The 25,008-nt window shown below is 41.4% G+C and overlaps 1 protein-coding gene across 1 annotated transcript in view; it reads left to right on the plus strand.

Annotated features, from left to right (window-relative positions):
• Positions 1-19,057: 19,057 nt before the first annotated feature.
• Positions 19,058-25,008, plus strand: part of TBX1 (T-box transcription factor 1) — a 55,177-nt gene continuing 49,226 nt past the window's right edge. Inside the window, exon 1 of the mRNA XM_060785875.2 lies at positions 19,058-19,159. The gene's annotated coding sequence lies outside the window, so the exon portion shown is untranslated. The remainder of the gene's footprint in view (positions 19,160-25,008) is intronic.

Raw genomic sequence — 25,008 nt, forward strand, 5'->3', positions numbered from 1 at the left:
GCCAAGAGAGCTGATTTGTCCACCCTCTGCTGATAAGACTGGCCATGTGACTGTTTTTCAGGGCAACATGACAACGACATTTGAATAGATCAAGATTTTCCAAACCTTGGATCAATCATTAATCAAAGCGGAGATGGCAGTCAGGAAATCAAAAGAATGGGACTTGGAAGAAACTAGGCAAGATCTTGAATGGTAAAGATATATCTCTGAATACTGAACTTTGGATGCTATATGTCATCATATGCCCCATTTCTTTGAACTGTCCTGAAATAGGGCAGTCCAAAAAAGAAACAAGCTGGTAGGAACAAAGTCAGTGTATTTGTGATATGGTGCCAGAAAAGAATTGTACAGATACTGTGGACTGCTAAAAGGCAACTCAAGCCTGAACTCTCCTTAAACGATAAGATGGCTAAATTGAGATTATCGTACTTTGGACATATCATGATAAGACATGACTCACTAGAAATAGCAATGATGCATGTTTAGGTTGGAAGGCTGTAGGAAACAAGGAAGACTACATTCCAGATGGAGAGACTCAGGATCTCATCACACACACTTTTCTCTTTGTTTCTCTGCACTGCCAAAACAGAGTCCCACGAAGACCATCACATGACACAAGGCCATTTCTGATGGTTACCCATGGGGCTCTGTTGTGGCAGCATAGGAAAATGGAGGGAAGACTGTGTTTTCAGGAGTCAGGTGCTACCAGACTCCCAATGACAGAAGACGGAGAGAAGCGGGGAAAAGATGTGGGATAGCTGCCATCCCTGAAGACGGAAAGGCATGGGACCTCAACAGTAGGGAACGAAAGAAGACAGTTCCCTCTCCTTTCCCCCACTTTCCCTGTTTTCATGTGATAAGGTCCTCGGTTATGGAAGTTACAGCTCTGAGACTGCAAGAGAAAAACAGAGCTGTTGAAAACACAATGACTGGGAGGTCTCTCATTCATAGGGTTGCCATAAGTCAATGTCAACTTGAATGCAGTTAACAAAAAATATTGACTCATACTGGCTAGGGCAAGATTGGAGGAGTGTGGCTGTTTCTGGGCTTTCTAACCCATGGGAAGAATATGTCCATTGATATGAGGAAGAGAGGTTACCAACTACATCAGACTCAGGCTGGCATATCTGAAGGAGTTAAGTTGAAGGAATCTTTTACATGGGCTTCTTTAAGAATGGAGTCCTGTAGAGTGGCCACCACCATCTCCTTGTGGAATATCCTGTTGGCTTGTGGTTTGGCCCAGCAAGGCACTTCCTACCTCCTGAATGCCATTTCAAGTGGGAAGGCAAAGCACTAAAACGGAGCTCTTCCCCATGTAAGACATGTGGTCTAATCCTACAGCAAAGCCAAAGCTTTTCATCATCCTAGAGCTCCTACAAATCACCATCCAAATGGGCCGGCTGGAGGTAACCCTCTTAAGTTTCACTGCCTTTTTAATTTGGATGGGCTCCAAACAATGAGGCACACCATTTGTAAAAGGAGAACTTTTCTGGGATAGAGCTGTCTCATTTGTAGACCAGATTTCGGGTCCGACGCAGCAGCTGATGTCGCTTGAATGATCAACACCTCCTGGTTGTGAGGTTCAGGTTCCAGCTGGCCAATCCCTCCATCCAGTCACGGCGCACCATGTAAATCATGCAGCTTTCGCCAGGTCCACGTTCAGCCCTGGTGCAGCTTCTCTCATTTCTGAGCGCCTTTGTCTCATTTCTAAACCCTATGGCCAAACTCTGTAGCCTCGCAATGCTTAGCTGCTGGGAGCCACTGCAATGTTGACGTGGTGCCACAGCCCTTGGGGGTCAAAGCATGGGGCCTTTTGGCAGAGATCCTACATCCAGGTCAGGTCACATAAATCTCCACATACATAGTTAAGCGCTGATTTGTGTGAGGGAAGGCCGGCGTTGAGTGACACCCTTGTGCAGCTGAATGTGTGCTCTGTGCATCTGAATGGGCATCCACATACACAATGGCACCATATGTGAATCTCAGCTTTGGTGAGCTTGCACTGAACATGTCAGGGAAATAGATTCAGCTCCTTCTAAAGGGGAACTTACAGAAATATAAGACACCAACTAGATTCTATTATCCAGAAAGTAAGAAAGCACCTTCCTTTCCATTGTACTGTGCTGTATGTGGAGAGGCTTTCTTGACAACAGGAGAGCTGTCTCAGAGTGAAGCAAGCCTGGATCTTAAGTAAAAAGGGGTTCAGAAGCAAGGAAACAGCCTAGTTGGAAGGAATGTTGTCATAATCCAAAAGTCCATCCATAGTTTTCAACCTAGGGTCTTTCTGGTAAGCGAGGTGAGATGGCCTTATGACCTTAACAGCATCCAGATACTGCAAAATTGAACACTGCACATAAGTAGCTGCAGTAGGATGCTGAAAAAGGCATAAGGCAATGGTCTTTTTAGGCTTCCAGTCTTCGAGGATGGCCTAGTGCCTTTGATCTGTCCTCCTTTTTCCCTTGAATCACTTCATTAAGGGTCTAATCAACATCCTTAAAAAATTATTTATGAGCATCTCTCATCCCATGCTTACAGACCTTTTAAGACTCAGAGATCCTGAGATGCAGGGCAGAGCCTGTGGGTAGGGGTAGTGCTAATAAGGTCTCCCAGTTCTTGTTGGACTCCATCTCTCAATAGACCTAGCTGGAATAATGGGAGTTGAAAAAACATGGGAGTTGTTGGCCAGGAACGTCAACTGGTTCATCATCCTCCACCCTTAAGAAAGCCAGTTCGAAATGCCACTGCTATTCCAAGGTAGGAGACAGCAACAGTGATGGGCCACCACAAGCTATGGGAACTACCCCAAATATCACCAGAAACAAAATGGAAGTGGCCAAGAGTCTACTTCTGAAAATTAGGAAGGGTGTGTTAAATAATCTAGGGCAGTAGTTCTTAACCTGTGTGTCACGGACCACCAGTGGGCCGCAAGGACAAAAATCTGGTCCGCGAGCTTCCTTCTTCTTTTATTATTTTATTTTATTTTATTTTATTTTATATTTTATTTTATTTCTGCTCCTTTTGCCCCGCCTGCCACTCTTTCCCTGTCACTGACCAGCCCTGCCCCCTTGGATAGACCACATCAGCTCTAGATTATTAAATATGGTTTTCTGTGAGTGAGCAGATGGCGACTACTGGATAGCCTATGTTCTGTATCAGAAACTAGAGCTGATGTGGTCTATCCAATGCAATTTTCTGAATCAGCACCCCAAATAACCAAACCAAATCTAAAGTTGACCAAAAACTGATTCATCACCCTTTTGGTACTAATGTTGGAGAGTGGTCCCTGGTCAAAGTGGTCCTGGTCAAGTCATCCCTGGTCAAGTGGTCCCTAGTCAATAAAAGGTTGGGAACCATTATCTAGGGCAAAACGTGACTTGGCACTCATGGAAAGCGATCCAAGGAGTCTAGAGGGGCCAAAGGCTGCAAAACCAAATAAACATAATAACAATAATAGTAACAAGAATAATGAATAATAGTTCTGAAACAGAGAGACAGAAGAAGCCATAGCTTCACTTGTGCCAGTGATGGTGACAAAAAACAAATGATCCTTGGATTGAGTATAATGCAATGGCAAATATGCTTTGGAAATGTGATTCTATACACACACACACAAGGACTAAGGGACCATGGATGAACAAGAATGGTGGTGCCCCTATTATTTATTATTTATTTATTTCGGGCATTTATACTCCGTCCTTCTCACCTCCAGAGAGGGACTCGGGATGGCTTACAACAGGCAACCCATGGTGCTGATACAATACATTAAAAATCACAATACATTTGAACACAACAACGCTGTTATAAAACAATCACTTTAAAACAATCAATTTAAAACAATTTCCCAGTTTAAAACATCATCCAGGTCAGACCATTGCGGTCGTTAAAAGATTCTCTTCCCAGTTATTCCAACTTATTGCTCAAAAGCTTGACCCCACAGCCAGGTTTAAAGTTTTTTACGAAAGGTCAGGAAGGAGGGGGCTGATCTAATGTCGCTGGGGAGGGAATTCCACCACGAAGAAGGCCCTGTCATCACCACCAGTCGTGCCTGTGAAGGGGGTGGGACCGAGAGCAGGACCTCCCTGGATTATCTTAGTGTCCTTGGAGGTTCGTAGAGGGAGATACATTCGGACAGGTAAACTGAGCCAACGCCGTTTAGGGCTTTATAGGCTGAATTGTGCTCGGTAGCCGATAGGCAGCCAGTGGAGCTGGAGTAACAGGGGGTTGTACGCTCCCCTGTATCCTGCTCTGGACTAAATGAAGCTTCTGAGCAGTCTTCAAAGGTAACCCCATGTAGAGTGCATTGCAGTAATCTATTTGTGATGTAACGCGTGGGTGGACCATCATGTCCAAGTCAGACCTCCCAAGATATGAGTGCAGCTGTTACCTGCACAACCAATGTATTGAATCACTTTTCTCTTCTTCTGCCCCACGACCAGTCCCTGCATTTTGTAGACGGTTCCCTTTGACCTGCTCTTCCCATCTCTCCCAACTTTCAAATCCAAATATTTAGATGGGCTCTCATGTCATCCTTCTCGGATCCCCAAGCAACCTGCCCATGATTTATGATGTGTGAAACGATCTTGCAAGCCCAATTAATAAGGCGACCGCCTGGTGGCTTCCATTTCAGCGACAAGGATTCAGTTGTTGACATATGCAGACCTGTGGGCCCATTCCTGCCTCCCTCTGCACACCCTACATTTCATTCCTTGTCCCTCTGGTTGGGATTTATGGGTAGGTTCTCCAAAGGAGAGACCTGCAAGCTGGACTTGCAGCATGCAGAGATTTGGATCCTTTGATAAAGAAAAAACTCCCTCATTTCAGGCTGACTCCTCCTGAGATTTTCGCCTTCCTTGCCCAAGTGAGGAAACTACAAACTACAACTCCCTGGCTTCCACAACATTGAGTCCTAGTTGTTACAGTAGTGTCAGACTGCATTCCTGCTACAAAGCAGATGCACCCTGAAGGTCAGCCACACTTATTTTATTTATTTATTTACATTAGTTATATTCTGTCCTTCACAGAACACATGTACAGCAAACATTCAATTCCGTTATACACTGGCAAGACAGACAACTGTACATAGATAGAGGGTTATATAGGCTTTCCCATCTTCGGCATCTTGGAGGCTGTGTTCGTTTCCGGCCACGGGGTGGGGTGCTGTCACTCCACTTTCCCTGCTGAAGAGCTTTGTTCATAAACTTCCTCCTTGATGGATTCACTGGCATTTTTCTGGCATTTCCTTATGGATGCCTTAAATACCTCCCCACTCAAGCAGTACCTATTTATCTACTCACATTGCTGTTTTTGAAACTGCTAGGTAGGCAGAAGCTGGGCTAAAGGCCAGGAGCTCACCCTGACCCAGGCTTCGAACTGTCAACCTTTTGGTTGGCAAGATTTACTGCAGCTGGCAGTTAACCTGCTGGGCCAAAGCCCGGAAGGCAAGTGATTTGAAGTAATGGCCACAAATGGGTATTTCTGATTTCATACTAGTATTCTTTTTGTTTGCTACTAAATGTACCAACAGGATCATGTTGCAGAACTGTTGCTTAAAATACATGCTCATTGGTTACTTCCAAATACAACATATATTTATGTATATAAGTCTAGAATTGGCCCCCATGGATCAGTGTTGCGTACACAGCTTTAACACGTATCAAAAAAGGAGGTGTCCCCTTCTGTGAATAGAATGGCAAAATGCAGAGCTTAGTGCATCCTGGGAGAGCCTAAAAGATGCACTAAAGCCTTCTACTCTCTCCATTGCAGTACCACATCTGGTCTTTCTGAATGCTGAGGAAGGAAAATAGCAGTAGTAGTAGCAGTGGATGCACCCCAGCAGCGGCATTGGGGTGCATCCACTGCTGTCTACTACTACTCTATTCCTCTCCCTGCAGAATGACCCTCGACTTATCCACAGTTCACATCACAATCCTTAATGTAGGCTCTCAAACCTATCTTACACTTACACATGAAGCAGGCTTATACATGAGTATATGGGGTAGGCTGATACATGAGTATATGAGGTAAGTTGATACACGAATATATGAGGTAAGCTTATACATGAGTATATGGTAGGCCAGTGTTTCTCAACTTTCCTAATGCCGCGACCCCTTAATACAGTTCCTCATGTTATGGTGACCCCCAACCATAACATTATTTTCATTGCTATTTCACAACTGTAATTCTGCTACTGTTATGAATTGTAATGTAAATATCTGATATCCAGGATGTATTTCCAATCACTGGACCAAATTTGGCACAAATACCCGATACACCCAAATTTGAATACTGGTAGGATTGGGAGGATTGATTTTATCATTTGGGAGTTGTAGTTCACCAACAGAAAATGCTGGAAGAGTTTGGTGTGCATTCATCTTGGGTTTTGGAGTTTTAGTTCACCTAGCACTGTGGACTCAAACAATGAGCACTGTGGACTCAAACATGATGGATCTTGGCATGGATACTTAATATGCCCATATATGAACACTAATAAAGTTTGGGGAAAATAGATCTTGACATTTGGGAGTTGTAGTCGCTGGGATTTGTAGTTCACCTATAATCAAAGAGCATACTGAAACCCACCAATGATAGAATTGGGCCAAACTTCCCATACAGAACCCACATGACCAACAGAAAACACTGTGTTTTCTGATGGTCTTTGTTGACCCTTCTGACACCCCCCTTGCGACCCCGAGGGGTCCCAACCCCCAGGTTGAGAAATACTGTGGTAGGCTGATACATGAGTATATGATGTACACTTAAACATGAGTATATGAGGTAGACTTATACATTATATGGGGTAGACTTAAACATGAGAATGTGAAGTAGGCTATTTATTTATCATGTCAGAAGTGAATTGAGACTACCGTTATAATGTATTTTTAAAAACCACAAAGTTAAAAACTTGGCATTATACTAAATTTCCTTTTACCAGAAGCTGGCCACTTGGAGTGCCTCTGGTGTTACTGTGAGAAGGTCCTCCATTGTGCATGTGGTGGGGCTCAGGCCACATTGTAGTCAGTGGTCCGTGGTTTGCTCTTCTCCGCACTCACATGTCGTGGACTCCACTTTGTAGCCCCATTTCTTAAGATTAGCTCTGCATCTCGTGGTGCCAGAGCACAGTCTGTTCAGCGCCTTCCATGTTACCCAGTCTTGAGTGTGTGGGGTAGACTTATACATGAGTATATTGGGTAGACTTATACATGAGTATACGAAGTAAGTCCTGCATTTGCTGATTTATTTGGAGAGACCTGGCAGGGTCTCTTGCATGTGCACACACATAAACATGTACAAACCCCATGAATCTCAATGGTTCACAATTCTGTCACGTAACTTGATCACCTTACTCCAGAGTGAATGGGTGGTGACTCGGAGGGCCTGGTCTGAATGGCGGAAGGATGGTCCTCCTGGAACGCTTCCCCTCCAATACCCTCCCGGCATTCTTCCTCCTCTGTTCCCTTCCTTTTTAAGCAAGGCGGCCTATATTTAAACCTCTTCTCCAAAAATAGAGTAACCCGAGGTGCTCATTTTAAAAAAATCTTGGGTTATTTGTTTTTTTCGAACTTGTATACACACCCTGTAATGGCCATCTTTTGGGATGCATAACCCAGGTGTAAATCAAAACTCCTTTCTCTCTGGGGTGTCTTTAGCAGGCAATCCTGGGCATTGCCCTCAGGTAAGTGTGGGTCAAATTTCAGCCTAGATATATATATCAATCAGTTTCAATTCCCCGTCTCTGTTTTCATTGGTCTGGGAAATGTTCTCCCAGTGGAAAATGATTAAAAGGCCATAGAGATAGTCATATACATATATAGATCTCTCGTGTTCTGACACACACATAGACACTCAACATTGCATTTTCAGCTTTCTATTCCAATATTTCCACATTCCCAGGTTGCCAAAGTTCTCTGCATTTGATGCAGAACAAATGCTGATACCATAAACTCTTTGAATGCAGCTTAACTTTTATAGCTGCCTGCGTGATATCTTCCCAGCATCTCAGATAATTGGGTTCGGCTTTCACAACCAGACATCTACACTGTAGAACAAATGCAGTGTGACGTCACTTTAAACTACCGGTGACTCAAGCCTATGGAATCCTGGGAGTTGTAGTTTCCCAAGAAATTCCTTCTACAATTCATTCTAAGCTGCATTCATTCTACAGTGAAGGTGCATCCATGGAAATGGGAAATGTCATGGCACGGACCATCCTAACTTTACAATTTAGTGGACTTCAGGGTCTTGTCTAGTTTAGGATGCTTTTTAGTTCAGGATCCTATCTAGTTCAAAGTATAATAGTAATAACAATCTATTAAAGTGATATAATAATATATTACTATTAATAATAATATATTAATAAAATATTATATTTTATTATATATTAATATAATAAAATATAATATTTTATTAATATATTATTATTAATAGTAATATATTATTATATCACTTTAATAGATTGTTATTACTATTATACTTTGAACTAGATAGGATCCTGAACTAAAAAGCATCCTAAACTAGACAAGACCCTGAAGTCCACTAAATTGTAAAGTTAGGATGGTCCGTGCCATGACATTTCCCATTTCCATGGATGCACCTTCACTGTAGAATGAATGCAGCTTAGAATGAATTGTAGAAGGAATTTCTTGGGAAACTACAACTCCCAGGATTCCATAGGCTTGAGTCACCGGTAGTTTAAAGTGACGTCACACTGCATTTGTTCTACAGTGTAGATGTCTGGTTGTGAAAGCCGAACCCAATTATCTGAGATGCTGGGAAGATATCACGCAGGCAGCTATAAAAGTTAAGTTGCATTCAAAGAGGAAGATATCATGATTGACAACTGGAAAATAGAGGGAGAAAATGTGGAGGCCGTGACAGACTTTGTATTTCTAGGCGCAAAGATTACTGCAGATGCAGACTGTAGCCAGGAAATCAGAAGACGCTTACTTCTTGGGAGGAGAGCAATGTCCAGTCTCGATAAAATAGTAAAGAGTAGAGACATCAGACTGGCAACAAAGATCCGCCTAGTCAAGGCCATGGTATTCCCTGTAGTAACCTACGGATGTGAGAGCTGGACCTTAGGGAAGGCTGAGCGAAGGAAGATAGATGCTTTTGAACTATGGTGCTGGAGGAAAGTTCTGAGAGTGCCTTGGACTGCGAGAAGATCCAACCAGTCCATCCTCCAGGAAATAAAGCCTGGCTGCTCACTGGAGGGAAGGATACTAGAGACAAAGTTGAAGTACTTTGGCCACATCATGAGGAGACAGGAAAGCCTAGAGAAGACAATTATGCTGGGGAAAGTGGAAGGCAAAAGGAAGAGGGGCCGACCAAGGGCAAGATGGATGGATGGCATCCTTGAAGTGACTGGAATGACCTTGAAGGAGTTGGGGGTGGTGACGGCCGACAGGGAGCGCTGGCGTGGGCTGGTCCATGAGGTCACGAAGAGTCGGAGACGACTGAACGAATGAACAACAACAACAACAATTATATTAATAAATTATTATTATTATTATTATTATTATTATTGTTTGAACTAGACAGGATCCTGAACTAAAATCCTTCTCTTGATGAAGGGAAAAAGTGGGGCACACATTAATAATAATAGTAATAATAATAAATTATTATTATATTATATATTATAATACTATATTATTATTAATATAGTATTATAATATTGATATTAATACATTATTATTAATATATTAATAATAATATAGTATTTTGACGGTGTGGTGAATGAATTAGAACCAGACATCCTGAGGAGTGAGGTTGAATGGGCCTTAAGAAGCATTGCTAACAACAAGGCAGCAGGAGATGATGGGATCCCAGCTGAACTGTTTAAAATCTTAAAAGATGATGCTGTCAAGGTGATGCATGCCATTTGCCAGCAAATATGGAAAACACAAGAATGGCCATCAGACTGGAAAAAATCAACCTATATCCCCATACCAAAAAAGGGAAATGCGAAAGACTGCTCAAACTTCCGTACAGTTGCCCTTATTTCTCATGCCAGTAAGGTAATGCTCAAGATCCTGCAAGGAAGACTCCAGCAATACATGGAGCGAGAGTTGCCAGATGTTCAAGCTGGGTTTAGAAAAGGCAGAGGAACGAGAGACCAGATTGCCAATATCCGCTGGATAATGGAGAAAGGCAGGGAGTTTCAGAAAAACATCTACTTCTGCTTCATTGACTATTCTAAAGCCTTTGACTGTGTGGATCATAATAAATTGTGGCAAGTTCTTGGTGGGATGGGCATACCAAGCCACCTTGTCTCTCTCCTGAGGAATCTGTACAAGGACCAAGTAGCAACAGTCAGAACTGACCACGGAACAACAGACTGGTTCAAGATTGGGAAAGGCGTACGGCAAGGCTGCATACTCTCACCCAACCTTTTTAACTTGTATGCAGAACACATCATGCGATGTGCGGGGCTGGATGAATGCAAAGCTGGGGTGAAAATTGCTGGAAGAAACATTAACAACCTCAGATATGCAGATGACACCACTCTGATGGCCGAAAGCGAGGAGGAGCTGAGGAGCCTTCTAATCAAGGTGAAAGAAGAAAGCGCAAAAGCCGGGTTGCAGCTAAACGTCAAAAAAACCAAGATTATGGCAACAAGAATGATTGACAACTGGAAAATAGAGGGAGAAACCGTGGAGGCCGTGACAGACTTTGTATTTCTAGGTGCAAAGATTACTGCAGATGCAGACTGTAGCCAGGAAATCAGGAGACGCTTACTTCTTGGGAGGAGAGCAATGTCCAGTCTCGATAAAATAGTGAAGAGTAGAGACATCAGACTTGCAACAAAGATCCGCCTAGTCAAAGCCATGGTATTCCCTGGAGTCACCTACGGATGTGAGAGCTGGACCTTAGGGAAGGCTGAGCGAAGGAAGATCGATGCTTTTGAGCTGTGGTGTTGGAGGAAAGTTCTGAGAGTGCCTTGGACTGCGAGAAGATCCAACCAGTCCATCCTCCAGGAAATAAAGCCCGACTGCTCACTGGAGGGAAAGATACTAGAGACAAAGCTGAAGTACTTTGGCCACATCATGAGGAGACAGGAAAGCCTAGAGAAGACAATTATGCTGGGGAAAGTGGAAGGCAAAAGGAAGAGGGGCCGACCAAGGGCAAGATGGATGGATGGCATCCTTGAAGTGACTGGACTGACCTTGAGGGAGCTGGGGGTGGTAACGGCCGACAGGGAGCTCTGGCGTAGGCTGGTCCATGAGGTCACGAAGAGTCGGAGACGACTGAACGAATGAACAACAACAATATAGTAGTTTAATATTAATACATTATTATTATGATTAATGCGTGCCCCACTTTCTTCTCTTCATCAAGCCCCAAAGCAGCTTACTGTCTGCGAAACACATACAATTCACAACCTACACAATATAAATATTGAAACAGATGATTCTAGGGTCCAAACAGGCAGGTGAACATCACATGAAAACAAACCAGTTCAAAATGTTACAAGCAATGGGAATCTTGAAAAACTGGCTGGAGTTGAAGCTATTATTATTATTATTATTATTATTATTATTAAAATTTTATTTTAACCCACCCTCTCTCTCTGAAGGGACTCAGGGCGGCTATTATTATTATTATTATTATTATTATTAAAATTTTATTTTAACCCACCCTCTCTCTCTGAAGGGACTCAGGGCGGCTATTATTATTATTATTATTATTATTATTATTAAAAGTTTATTTTAACCCACCCTCTCTCTCTGAAGGGACTCAGGGCGGCTATTATTATTATTATTATTATTATAAGTTTATTTTAACCCACCCTCTCTCTCTGAAGGGACTCAGGGCTATTATTATTATTATTATTATTATTAATTTATTTTAACCCACCCTCTCTCTCTGAAGGGACTCAGGGCTATTATTATTATTATTATTATTATTATTATTATTATTAAAAGTTTATTTTAACCCACCCTCTCTCTCTGAAGGGACTCAGGGTGGCTACTATTATTATTATTATTATTATTATTATTATTATTTGATAATAATATTATTGATGCTTATTTATGCCCTACTTTTTCTCTCCACCAAGGAGACTCAAAGCAGCTGACACTGAAAGCATTCCAATGCAATTGAAAACCCACAAATACACAAGCGTTGAACACAATGAATTCATCACACAACAAAGAAGCCCTTTGTTTTTCTCTTCATTAATTGGCTACATTAGAGATATGCAAATCCAATTAGGATGCAAATATTAGGCAAGGAAAAGCCATACTTCTGGTTGCAGAGATAGAAAACCCCAACAGTTCGCCTTCATGGAATTTGGTCGTTCAAAAACTCAATGTGAGGCATCCTGGGAGTTGTAGTTTCCCAAGGTCTGCCAAAGAGAAACGAACTGCAACTTCCATCCCTTAGCATTGAGCCTCCAGTTGCCTCTCTTGGACAATGAATGCCTCTATCCTTCTCTTTGGCAGACCTTAGGAAACGGCAACTCCCAGGATGCTATAGCCCAGAGCCAAGGCATTTCATTCTCTTCAAGCAGCTCTATAGCTCTCACTCCAAGCAGGAAATGATCCGACAACTGGACTAGGCAGCAAAACAGCACCCAATCCTGCAGAATCCATGGACCTCCTGTTTCTATTTTTGGAAAGGTGGAAAGTGGGGAGAAAGGAATATTTCGAACTGAAAACCATCCTCATAAATGTGGTCAACGAGGAAAACTGGGAACATCAGAAAAGTCGTTGTGAAACAGGACTAGAGAATCGGGTTTTGGGTGTCAAAACCCTTTCAATCGGATTGATGGCTAATTTGGGGATCTCCCTCTCACTGGAAACTGCGGCAGGGACTATATAGAAAGCCCGTTTTAAAAGGCGCGTCCACACTGTACACTTAATACGGTTTAGTGCCGCTTGGTGCCTTCCTTTCTTTCTCGGATTTCTTACCCTGCTTTTCTCTCCGAGTCAGATACCAAGCTCGCCCCGATCCTGTATTATTACTACTACTGCAATTATTATACTACTATATAATGATAGTAGTAGTAATAGTAATAAAAGTTGTGTTTTAATAATAATAGCAATAGTAGTAATAGTGATTCTACTAAAATACTAGTAATAATGATGATGTTGTTGTAGTAATAGTAATTATGGCAATAGTACCAATACCACAACTAATAATAATAATTTTATGGTTATGTAATAGTAGTAGTAGTGACATAATACTAGTAGTAAAAATAGTAATTATAGCAACAATACTACTAATAATACTAACCATGATGTTGTTGTTGTAGTAATTATACTAATGCTAATTCTAATAATGTAATATTAGCAATAGTAAAATAGTAACAGTGTTGTGATTATAATAATAATAGTAGTAATAATTATTACTAAAGTAATAATAATCCCAGTGATAATAAAATGTAATAGCAATTGTAGTAATTATAGTAATACTAATATTGATAATGTGATAATAGTAGTAGTAAAATAGTAACAATAATGTGATTATAGTAATAGTAGTAGTAATAATAGTAATTAAAGTAATAATAAGTAATACTAATACTAATAATGTGATAATAATAGTAGTAAAGTAGTAACTATGGTGTGATTATAGTAATAGTAGTAGTAGTAATAATAGTAATTAAAGTAATAATAATCCTAGTGATAATAATAATATAATAGCAATGGTAGTGATCATAGTAATTATAGCAATACTAATAACGTGATAAAAGTGGTAGTAAAATGATAACAATGATGTGATTATAGTAATAGAAGTAGTAGTAGTAATAATAATAATAGTAATAATAGTAATAATCTAGTGATAATAATAATGCAATAGCAATGGTAGTAATTATAGTAATAATAATACTAATACTAATAATGTGATAATAGTAGTAGTAAAATAGTAACAATGATGTGATTATAGTAATAGTAATTAAAGTAATTAGGATTAATAGTAACTAAAATAATTAGGATAAAGTAATTAGGATTAGGATTGTTTAATAGTAATTAAATAATCCTAATAATAATAATAATAATAATAATAATGTGATAGCAACAGTTGTAATAATTGCAATTATAGTAATACTAATACTACTAACAATGTAATAATAATGTAATAATAGTGGTGATAATTGTAATGCTGGTAATTAGAGTAATAATACTAGTAACAATAATGATATAGCAGCAACGGTAATAGTAGTAATACTAATACTATTAATAATGTAATAATAATGTAATTATAGTGATGGTAGTAATGCTAGTAATTAGAGTAATAATACTAGTAACGATAATAATATTACTGCGGTAATAGCAGTAGTAGTAATTAGAGTAATAATAATTGTATTGAAATTGTTTTAATGTAAGCCGCCTTGAGTCTCCTTGTGGAGAGAGAAGGTGGGGTATAAATGGTGGTGGTGGTGATGATGATGATGATGATGATGATGATGATGATGATGATGATGGCGGCGATGTATTGAGCCTTTCCTGACCAAGCCTGCCAAACGACAACTCCCAGGATCTCCCAGCACTGAGCCCTGGCCGTTCAAGTGGGGCTCAAACATGGGATTTCTTTGGAAAGGGTTTGATTACTTATGCTTTTTCCCCTAGACAAAACAATCTCCTGCCGCCTGGGCCAAGGATGCTCTTGAGGCTTGGATTGTGCTTCCAAACTCGCCCCTTGAAAGCCCTCCAAAGCTCAACAAAGTCGCCTAGAATGAAGTTGGGACGAGTTGGGTTTCCAAGGGATTGGATTCCTTTCCTGAGAGACCAGTGAAATATTCAAGAAGGAGAAGAAATGAAACACAAAATGGGGTGATTGCCCCCAACCTAAGGGACAACGTCATCACGGGTTGTTGGGTGTTTTCCAGGCTGTGTGGCCATGTTCCAGAAGCATTCTCTCCTGACGTTTCGCCTGCATCTATGGCAGGCACCCTCAGAGGTTGTGAGGTCTCCCTTTCTGTATCTCACAACCCCTGAGGATGCTTGCCATAGATGCAGGCGAAACGTCAGGAGAGAATGCTCCTGGAACATGGCCACACAGCCCGGAAAACACACAACAACCCAGTGATTCCGGCCATGGAAACCTTTGACAATACAATGTCATCATGCCTTCCTTTTAAGGACAAATTGGGCTGGATCTACACTGGCATCGAATTGCGGTTTGGAACCGCATTCTGTGCTCAGTGTAGAACCATATACTCTAGACCCATGGAAAGATGTTCAGACTTGAACCGGCGCAAGGACAGCCTCTGGTTGGTTGATTGATTGATCGATGGATCGATTGATTGATCGATCGATCCATAGGTCGGAGGGCTCTTCAAAACCAACAAGGAGAGATAAGGATCAAAGGGAAGCGGAAGGGAGGAAGACCACCTCTCCTTTGTTCATTCAGTTCAAGTCTTTCTTTCTTTCTTTCTGCCTTTCTGCCTCTTTCTTTTTGCCTCTCTGCCTCTTTCTATGTGTTTTGCTGTCTCCTTTCTTTTCATCTGTCCATTTTTTATTTTCCTTTCTGCCTTCCTTTCTTTTTGTCTTCCTTTCTGTCTTCCTTGCTTTCTTCCTTCCTTCCTTCCTTCCTTCCTTCCTTCCTCCTTCTTGTATCTTTCTGTTTGTCTGTCTCTTTCTGTCCTTCCTTCTTTCTTTCTTTCTTTCTTTCTGTTATTCTTTCTTTCTTTCTTTCTTTCTTTCTTTCTTTCTTTCTACCTCTCTGTCTCTTTCAATCTTTCTTTTTCTGCCCGCATTTCTCTCTCTCCATCTCTCTTTCTGTATCTGTCTCTTTCTTATTGCTTCCTCCTACTATGTGTCTTTCTGTTTGTTTGTTTGTTTGTTTGTTTCTGTCTTTTCTTTCCCTTTCTGTCCTTTCCTTCTGTCCTTCTTTCCTTCCCTCCTTCCTTCCCTCCTTCCTTCCTTCCTTCCTTTCCTCTTTATGCCTGCCTGCCTCTCTGTCTCTTTCTCTTTCTTTCTCCTTTCTTTTGATCTGTCTTACAATCTTTCTCTTTCTTTCTGCTTTCCTTTCTATCTCTCCATCTGCCTTTCTGTATATGTCTCTTCCTTCGTCCTTCCTCCTTCTGTGTGTCTTTCTGTTCTTCTTTCCTTACCCTTTTTCTTTCTGCCTGCCTCTCTGTCTCTTTCTCTGTCTTCCTGTTTCCCTTCTTTTGATCTGTCTTTCAATCTTTCTTTTTCTTTCCGCCTTTCTTTCTCTCTCTCTCTTTCTATATCTATCTCTTTCAGTCTTCCTTCCTTCCTCCTTCTGTCTGTGTGTCTTTCTGTTTATCTTTTTCTGTTTCTCTTTCTGTCTGCCCTTCTTTTTCTTCCTGCCTTGCTTTCAGTTTTTCTATCTCTTTCTGTCCTTTTTTCCTTTCTGCTGCCTCTCTGGGCCCTTCCACACAGCCATATAACCCAGAATCTCAAGGCAGATAATCCACAAAGATCTGCTTTGAACTGGATTATCTGAGTCCACACTGCCAGATAATCCAGTTCAATGTGGATTTTATACAGCTGTGAGGAAGAGGCCTCTGTCTCTTTCTATGTCTTCTTGTCTCCTTTCTTTTAACCTGTCTTTCAATCTTTCTTTTTCTTTCTGCCTTTCTATCTCTCTCTCTCTCTTTCTCTGTATGTCTCTTTCTTCTTCCTTCCTTCCTTTTTCTGTGTATCTTTCTGTCTGTCTTTCTCTTTCTGTCTGTCTTTCTTCCTCTTTCTGTTTTTTTTTTCTCTTCCTGTCCTCCTTCCCTTCTTTCTTTGCCTCCTGGTCAGTCCAACCGCCCTCCCCCCCTCCCCAATCTTCAAGATCCGAGATGCTCAATGTAGATTATTGTTATTTATTATGATTAAATAGTAGTAGTAGTAGTAATAATAATAATAATAATAATAATAATAATCAACCCCGAAAACCCACATGATTTTCTTTCTTTCCAGGGCCCAGGAGAGAAGGCATCCAGCTGGTCGTCCATGGGGAGAGCCATCCAACTCAATGGAGCTTGCCAAAGAAGAGCCAATGGGCCTCCCTTAGTGAGGACTAGCAACTTGGGCCGAGTTGTATCCTCCCAGATTATTTTTCCAAGGTTCCAGGCGAGACTTTCTTTCCCTGCTTGGGAAAAAAAAGGTTGGGATCGAGAGGGAGACATAGGTATCGATGGGGTGATCGATATTCCAAGAAAAGAAAGGAAAATTGAGATTTGCAAAAGGCTTGGTTGCTGTTTTCTCCCTCCAGTCGACTCTTTTGCGGGTTTGTTGTTTTGTTCTGGTGTTTTTGACCCCGTTTGGTCTGGTGTTTGAGGCATCTCTTTCAATCGGGATTCGATCACTTTCCGAGGCCCCGTCTACACTGCCGTATCAAATCCAGATTCTCTGTTTTGAATTGGATTATGTGGCAGTGTAGACTCAAATAATTCAAATCGAAGGACGATCTGCTTTGATCATCTGGATTGTACGGCAGTGTAGAAGCGGCCTCGGCTCTCCCATCCAAGTCCGAAAGAGATCGTTACAGGGAAGAGAAAGAGAGGAACGGAGCGTAACGAATTACTTCAAAGAGCAAATAACTTGGAACGGGGAGGACGGAACGGCAGAAGTGCCCTGTAGAGCCATGGAATCCTGGGATTTGGAGTTTGCCGTCGCGCCAGCATTGCCCTTCAAAGGCAGGCTCTAAGTTCCTCGAGAAACTATACATCCCAGATTTCCTTAAAATGCTTATAATGCTTATAAATAATTCTGCACTGTGGATTGAATGCCTCAAGGAGAAGCGGGCAATAATAATAGTAATAATAATGTGTTAATAGTAAAACTGTTAATTAAATTATTAATTTGTAATAATAATTATTGTTGTTAATAATAATGTATTAATGATAAGACTAATAATTAAATTATTAATAATTTGTAATTTGTATTATTATTGCTATTGTTATTATGCAGTTTGACACCATGTGAACTCCCCTGGCTCCATGCGATGGTATCCCGGGATTTGTAGTTTGACAAGGTCTGGAACATTTTCGCCCAAGAGAGTTACCCTCCCCCCAAACTACAGCTCCCAGGATGCCATAGCATGGAGCCAGGGATGCATCTACTCTGTTGTCATCATCATCATGAACAACAACATATTGCTATTGTTATTATTAATAATAATTATTATTAATTATTAATATTTATAAATATTATTTCTTTTTATTATTATGCAGTTTGGCCCCATTGGGACCGCCATGGCTCAAGGCGATGGAATCCTGGGAATTGTAGATTTGTTGAGGGCCCAGCACGCTTGGGCGGAGGAAGGCCAGAGACCTTGGGAAGCTACAACTCCCAGGTTCCCGTCGTCTTAAGCCAGCCCAGTACAAGTGGGACCAAACTGCATAATAACAATTAATCATCAAGGATAAGGGTAAAAAATTCATTACAAATAATAAGCAATAATTAATAACACATTTATTAAAATTATTAATGACGATCAATAAGTATTAATAAGAATTAAGAATAATGATAAATAATTCACAACAAATAATAAGCAACAATCAATAATTGATAACAACTTTATTAACAATTATTAATAAGTATTATTAACTAATTAATTAATTAATTAATTGATGATGACGACGATGATGATGGTGATGGTGATGGTGATGATGATGATGATGGTATAAACTGTATGAACGGTCGCACTCTCTCAGCTTGGTCAACCTCGCAAGGTTGTTGTGAGGAGGAAGAGCCCTCGGGGGAGGCAGGACGGGGTTTAGAGTCCGCTCAGGTAGAGACCCGCCGAAGGGAGTCCGCTTGGCGGCCGTAAATCTCCGAAGAGCCACGCCTCGCCATTTCGAGACGTCCTTTCTCTCGCATCAGGTCCCTTGTCTGTCCCTGCTAACACCTTGGGAGGGGCACTGTAAGTCTCCTAAGCCCCCTGCCGGCTCTCAGATCCCCCCCCCCCCCACTCGCGATTTACATGGCCCAAGGATGCGTGGAAACGGAAAGGGACTCCGCAAAGCCAGGGGCGGTCCATGGCGGGGAGAATAGGCGGGTTGGGCCTCCCCTCCCTCCTTCCCTCCATCCCTTCCCTCCTCCCCCTCGGGAGGGAAGTCCCCACGCAAGCCATAAAACCCAGCAGAGGGAAGAAGCCGCCTTCTGAAGCGGTCCGGGGGGAAATCTCGTGATTTTGTCGGGGGCCCAAAGACAAGGAGACATACGGTAGCCGCGGGAAGCTTGAGGAGGACAAGGAAGAGGCTGTAAGTCCTTTTGGGGGTCAGTTTTCTCGTGGGCGGGGGGAAAGTAGGGGTGAAGATCCCATGGATCCTTCCTGATTTGGGGTGGCATCACAGCCTTGCGCCTTTTTCTCCCCCAAAGGCAAACCCACGCTTCTCTATGGCTGCAACTTTATCTCAAGTACTTGCTTGGGGATCCAGCGATGCTCAGATTAGGAGAAGCAGGAGAAGGAAAGCGTCCTTGTTGGGTGTTCTCTTCATGTGGGTGGACTGCAACTCTCATCGCCCTCCCTCATCTCCCCGCTCCAACCCCAGCAGTATCTCAAAGAAGTCAGGTTAGCTTTATGTGCCACAGTTTGGTCCAGATCCATCGCCAGTGGCAGTCCCAGGGCTCTCTGGGTGGACTGGGCTGCAACTCCCAACATCCTGGCTCAACCCTCCCAACATCCTGGCTCAACCCCCCCTAAATCCTGCCAGTCTTTCAAGTTGGCAGGTTTGGTCCAGATCCGTTGCAGGTGGAGGTCACAGGGCTCTCTGGAAGTGGGTGCCATCTTGACAAATAGATATAAATAAATACAGATGGATAGAGGGATAGAGGGATAGCTAGATAGATAGATAGCTAGATAGATAGATAGATAGATCTCTGTACCCAGACATGGCAAACAAGGTTGCTTTCCCATTGGTGGAAAAGTGATTGCTGAGTCCAAATCTCGCCCTCCCTTTCTTTTTATCAGAAGGAAAACTCTGGATTGGGGGATTGGGACCCGGCCTGGAATGCTTTAAACAACAACAACAACAACAACAACAACCAGAAAATTTTTCAAAGACTTACTTTAATTATTATTATTATTATTATTATAATATAATAATAACAACAACAACAATCAGAATAATTTCCAAATACTTCTTTTAATTATTATTATTATTACTATATTTAATTATATAATAATATTATTAATAATAACAACAACCAGAATAATTTTCAAAGACTTGTGTTTATTGTTGTTATTATTAAAAGACTTCAAGTACTATGGGCTCAAACCACAGGTGGGTCTGATCTTCCACTTTCAAGGGGTCCAAATCTAGCTCTGAGGGTCTTTCCTTTGAGGCAACTTTTATTGTGTTTTGACTTTGTATTACTACTACTACTACTACTAATAATAATAATAATAATAATAATTTGACAATATTATTGACAAAATATATTATTATAATAGTATATAATTACGATTTATACTTTATAATTTGTAATATTATACTATTATATGTGTGTGTGTGTATATTATGTCGCTTTTGCAGTGCTGGAGCCTCAAACCGGGGAATAAATCAAATTATTAATATCGATAATAATAATAATAATAATAATAATAATAATAGTAATTTTATTTATTTCCCAGTTTGAGAATAAATACATATTATTATTATCAATATATTATTATTGATGATGATAATAATGTGTGTTTATTCTCAAACTGGGGAATAAATAAAAGTTATTATTATCAATAATAATAATAATATATTGATAATAATAATATATTATGATTGATAATAATACTTTATTTATTTATTCCCCGGTTTGAGGTCACACCATTGCAAAAGCGACATAATAATAATAATAATAATAATAATGTATTATTATTATTACATTACATATAATAGCATAATAGTATATCATTATAATATATTACTATTACTATTAGGTCGCTAATCATAATCTTTGGGGATTGCTTTCAATGGGGGGAATAGGAGCAGAATCCGTGGGGAGGAATGAAGGAATTGCCCCCCCCCCCCCCCAAAGAAATCCGACCGGCAAGATGGACATTTTCCTTTCCCAACTGCCTAGCACTTTTAAGCAACAGCGTCGAAGCATTTGTTGGCACGCACAACCCCTTTGAATTCGGCTTCCAGCAGAAGGCAGAATATATTATCCGGAGTTGTTTTTTTAAGCTTTCAACGCGTTGCTGATGCCAGAAGGATGGGCTTTTTGCTTCTAAATGGGCAACCAGCCCCAGCCCATAGCCTTGAAACCACTTTACTTACATGTCCAGAACTGGAATCCCCAAAGCCTGCCTTTCAAGAAGGCAAACTTTGACTTGTTGGGATGCAAAGGGGAAAAGGGGCTTTTTTTTCTGCCTTTCCCTGCTCTAGCTAAGATATATAAAAGCACACAGAGGACTGAAATCACATGGCAATTAAGTGTGCTTTTAATATGTGTGTGTGTATATACACACACACATATTACACACACATATACACACACATACATACATATACAGGTTAGCCTTCTTTTGAGGCTGAGAGAGTGTGACTTGCCCAATAACATGAACCATGTTCTGCGTAGCTCTGCAGAAGCAAATCCCATCCATTCATGCCCTGGCTCAATGCTAGGAAGTCTTGGGTGTTGTCGTTTGGTGAGGGCCCAAGACTCCTTGACAGAGAAGGCTCCATACCTTGTCATACTACAGCTCCCATGGTTCCACAGCCTTAAGCCATGGCAATTCAAGCAAGATCCAACTGCATTCATTCTAGGTCCCGAGAACAAACCCCTTGGCTCTGAAAGTGCTCAGAGGCCCTCTTTTAATCCTAAGAGCTTATCTAGGCCTGGCAATCAGCCAGTTCTAGTTCTAATTCTACAAATCCCAGGATTCCATAGCATTGAGCCAGGGCAGTTGAAGTGGTGTCAAACAGCATGAATCCTACAGTGCAAAGGCACCCAAGGAGGATGGATGATATGTTTTTCTCTGCAGAGCTGCTTGCTTTGGTCTAGTTGTGTTTTCCCCCCATTTTAATGGACTGAATATTTTGTGGAATTGGGAGCCCTTTCCTTGAGCTGTGGTCTTTGGATATCTGGAGGCAGCGCTTGATAATTTACAACCATTTCTGAAAGAGCCAGGCGTCTGCCAGGAAACCGGGCATCATTTGGGGTATCCCATGAAAAACAGAGCTTGACATGGAGGTGGCTTTGAAAATACTCCCGGCCTTGGATTTTTTAAAAGTTCTGTAATAAACATTTAGAGGCACACAGTGAGAGCATTCAAGAGAAAAAGCAGAATAACCTTTTGGCTTGCAGACGAGTCCCCAAGTCCATATTAAGGCTATACTTTAGTCAGCCCACCAAAGGGAGGGGGCAAGGATTCGAGAATTTCAGATCTTTCCCCAGGTAAGGTTACAAGGAGCAAAAGGGGAAAGGGAAAAGGAAGAGGTCTTCAGGTGGCCAAATGTTACCCATATTGAGTTCTTACAAAGGAAGGGTGTTCAGGTGTCCACATTTTACCCATATTGTTACGAAGAAAAAGTCTCCAAGTGCCCAAATGTTACCCATATTGAGTTCTTACAAAGGAAGGGTCTTTGGGTGCCCAAATGTTATCCATATTGTCCCAAAGAAAGGGTCTTCAGGTGCCTAAATGTTACCAGTATTGTCCCAAAGGAAGCATCTTCAGGTGCCCAGATGTTGCCCATATTGAGTTCTTACAAAGGAAGGGCCTTTAGGTGTCCACATTTTGTCCATATTGTCACGAAGAAAAAGTCTCCAAGTGCCCAAATGTTACCCATATTGAGTTCTTACAAAGGAAGGGTCTTTGGGTGCCCAAATGTTATCCATATTGTCCCAAAGAAAGGGTCTTCAGGTGCCTAAATGTTACCCATATTGTCCCAAAGAAAGGGTTGTGAAGTGCCCAAATGTTACCCCTATTGAGTTCTTAAAAAGGGTCTTCAGGTGCCCAAATGTTACCCTATCCATACTGAGATCTTACAAAGGAAGTGTCTTCAGGTGCCCACATTTTACCAATATTGACCCAAATGAAGGGTCTTTGGGTGCCCAAGTGTTACCCTACCCATATTGAGATCTTACAAAGGAAGTGTCTTCAGGTGCCCACATTTTACCAATATTGACCCAAAGAAAGGGTCTTCGGGTACCCAAATGTTACCCTACCCATACTGAGATTACAAAGGAAGTGTCTTCAGGTGCCCACGTTTTATCCCTATTCACCCAAAGGAAGGGTCTTTGGGTGCCTAAATATTACCCTACCCATACTGAGTTCTTACAAAGGAAAGGTCTTCAGGTGCCCACATTTTACCCATATTGGCCCAAAGGAACGATGTTTGGGTGCCCAAATGCGACCCATATTGTCACCAAGAAAGAGTCTCCAGGTGCCCAAATGTTACCCATATTGAGTTCTTACAAATGAAGTCTCTTCAGGTGTCCACATTTACCCATATTGTCCCAAAGGAAGGGTGTTTGGGTGCCCAAATGTGACCCATATTGTCCCAAAGAAAGGGTCTTCAGGTGCCCAAATGTTACCCATAATTGAGTTCTTATACCTACCAAAGAGCATTTCCAATGAAATAAATTAAGGGGATTTTTGAATGGTTCCAATTTTTTTGCACCAGATTTCTACAAATATTAAAAAGTCCCTATTCTTGAAACCTAATGTCTCTTAATAGCTTTAAAATCTGAATAACTTCAGAGACTGAGAGAGTAAGGAGACAAGATACAGGCCCTATTTACACTGCCATACAATGCATTATATGAGTCTATAGTTAGAATAGACTCATATAATGCAGTTCATTGCAGTTCAACTACATTATATGAGTTTACACTGACCATATAATGCAGTTCAAACAGCATTATATGGCAGTGTTGATGGGACCATAATAAAGAAGGAAAAGGGGAAACAAGAGAAGGAATGTTTTGTGTGAGTAGGATGAGAAATTAGGTTTCAACCAATCCTGTTGGTCTCAAAAATGAGAATGTGGCTAGAGAATGGCATTTTATTCTGTTGAGTCTGAACACAGGCAAATAGTTTCAATTTAAATGGGTTTGATTTCCTCTGCCAATATAAACATGAATCAATTTGGGTTTTTAAAAGCATATTAATGGCTAACTAACACACTCAACATTTTCTACTAATTTTCTGATCTCCATACACCAGATGTTTGGGAAGGAGGAAAGAAAAGTTCTGTCTTGTGGCTTGAGAGGTCTCTTTTTTGTTTAGAATTCAAGAGACCTGGGGTTCAAAACTGCTGGTAAATGGCTGCATTTTAGAGGGAGAGAATTGGCTTTGGATGCACAACACCCCAGGTAGGACTATAAGCTCCAGATATCCCCAGGTAGGACTATAAACACCAGAGAAACTCCCAAGGTCCATAACCTTCTCTTGGTGCACTTACAATATGGAATGAATGCCCTTGCACCCCACTGTAAAAACCATAGCTCTATACTGTGCGGTCCTGGGAGTTATAGTTTCCCAAGGTCCATACCCTTCTCTGGGTGCATCTGCACTGGAGAATAAATGCAGTCAGGAGCCATTTTAAATACCGTTGTTGTTGTTGTTATGCCAAGTCTCCATGCTGTGCAGTCCTAGGAGTCATCATTTTCCAAGGTCCATACCCTCTTCTTGGTGCATTTACAATATGGAATGAATGCCCTTACACCCCACTTTAAATGTCATGGCTCCATGCAATGGAGACCTCCTGGGAGTTATCCTTTCCCGAGGTCTATACCCTTCATTGGGTTCATCTGCACTGGGGAATGCATGCAGTTGGACCTTACTTTAAATGCCATATCTTCATGAGATGGTCTTGGGAACTGCAGTTTCCCAAGGTCCATGAACCTTCTCTGGGTGCATCTACACTGTGAAATGAATGCAGCTGGACCTTACTTTAAATACCACAGCTCCATACTATGCAGTCTTGGGAGTTATAGATTTCTAAGGTCCACACCCTTTTCTGTGGGGCAGCGGAGAGAGAGGGGGAGAGTGCATCACTGCTTTCCCCCCCTCCCTCCCTACTTCCTTGCTTCCGGAATTGAAGACACACAATAGCTGACATTTCAAATAGAAGAGGTCGTCCCCCCCCCCCCCCCCCCCCACAAA

This window comes from Anolis sagrei, chromosome X, assembly GCF_037176765.1.
Source record: "Anolis sagrei isolate rAnoSag1 chromosome X, rAnoSag1.mat, whole genome shotgun sequence".
In the NCBI taxonomy this organism is placed as follows: Eukaryota; Metazoa; Chordata; class Lepidosauria; order Squamata; family Dactyloidae; genus Anolis; species Anolis sagrei.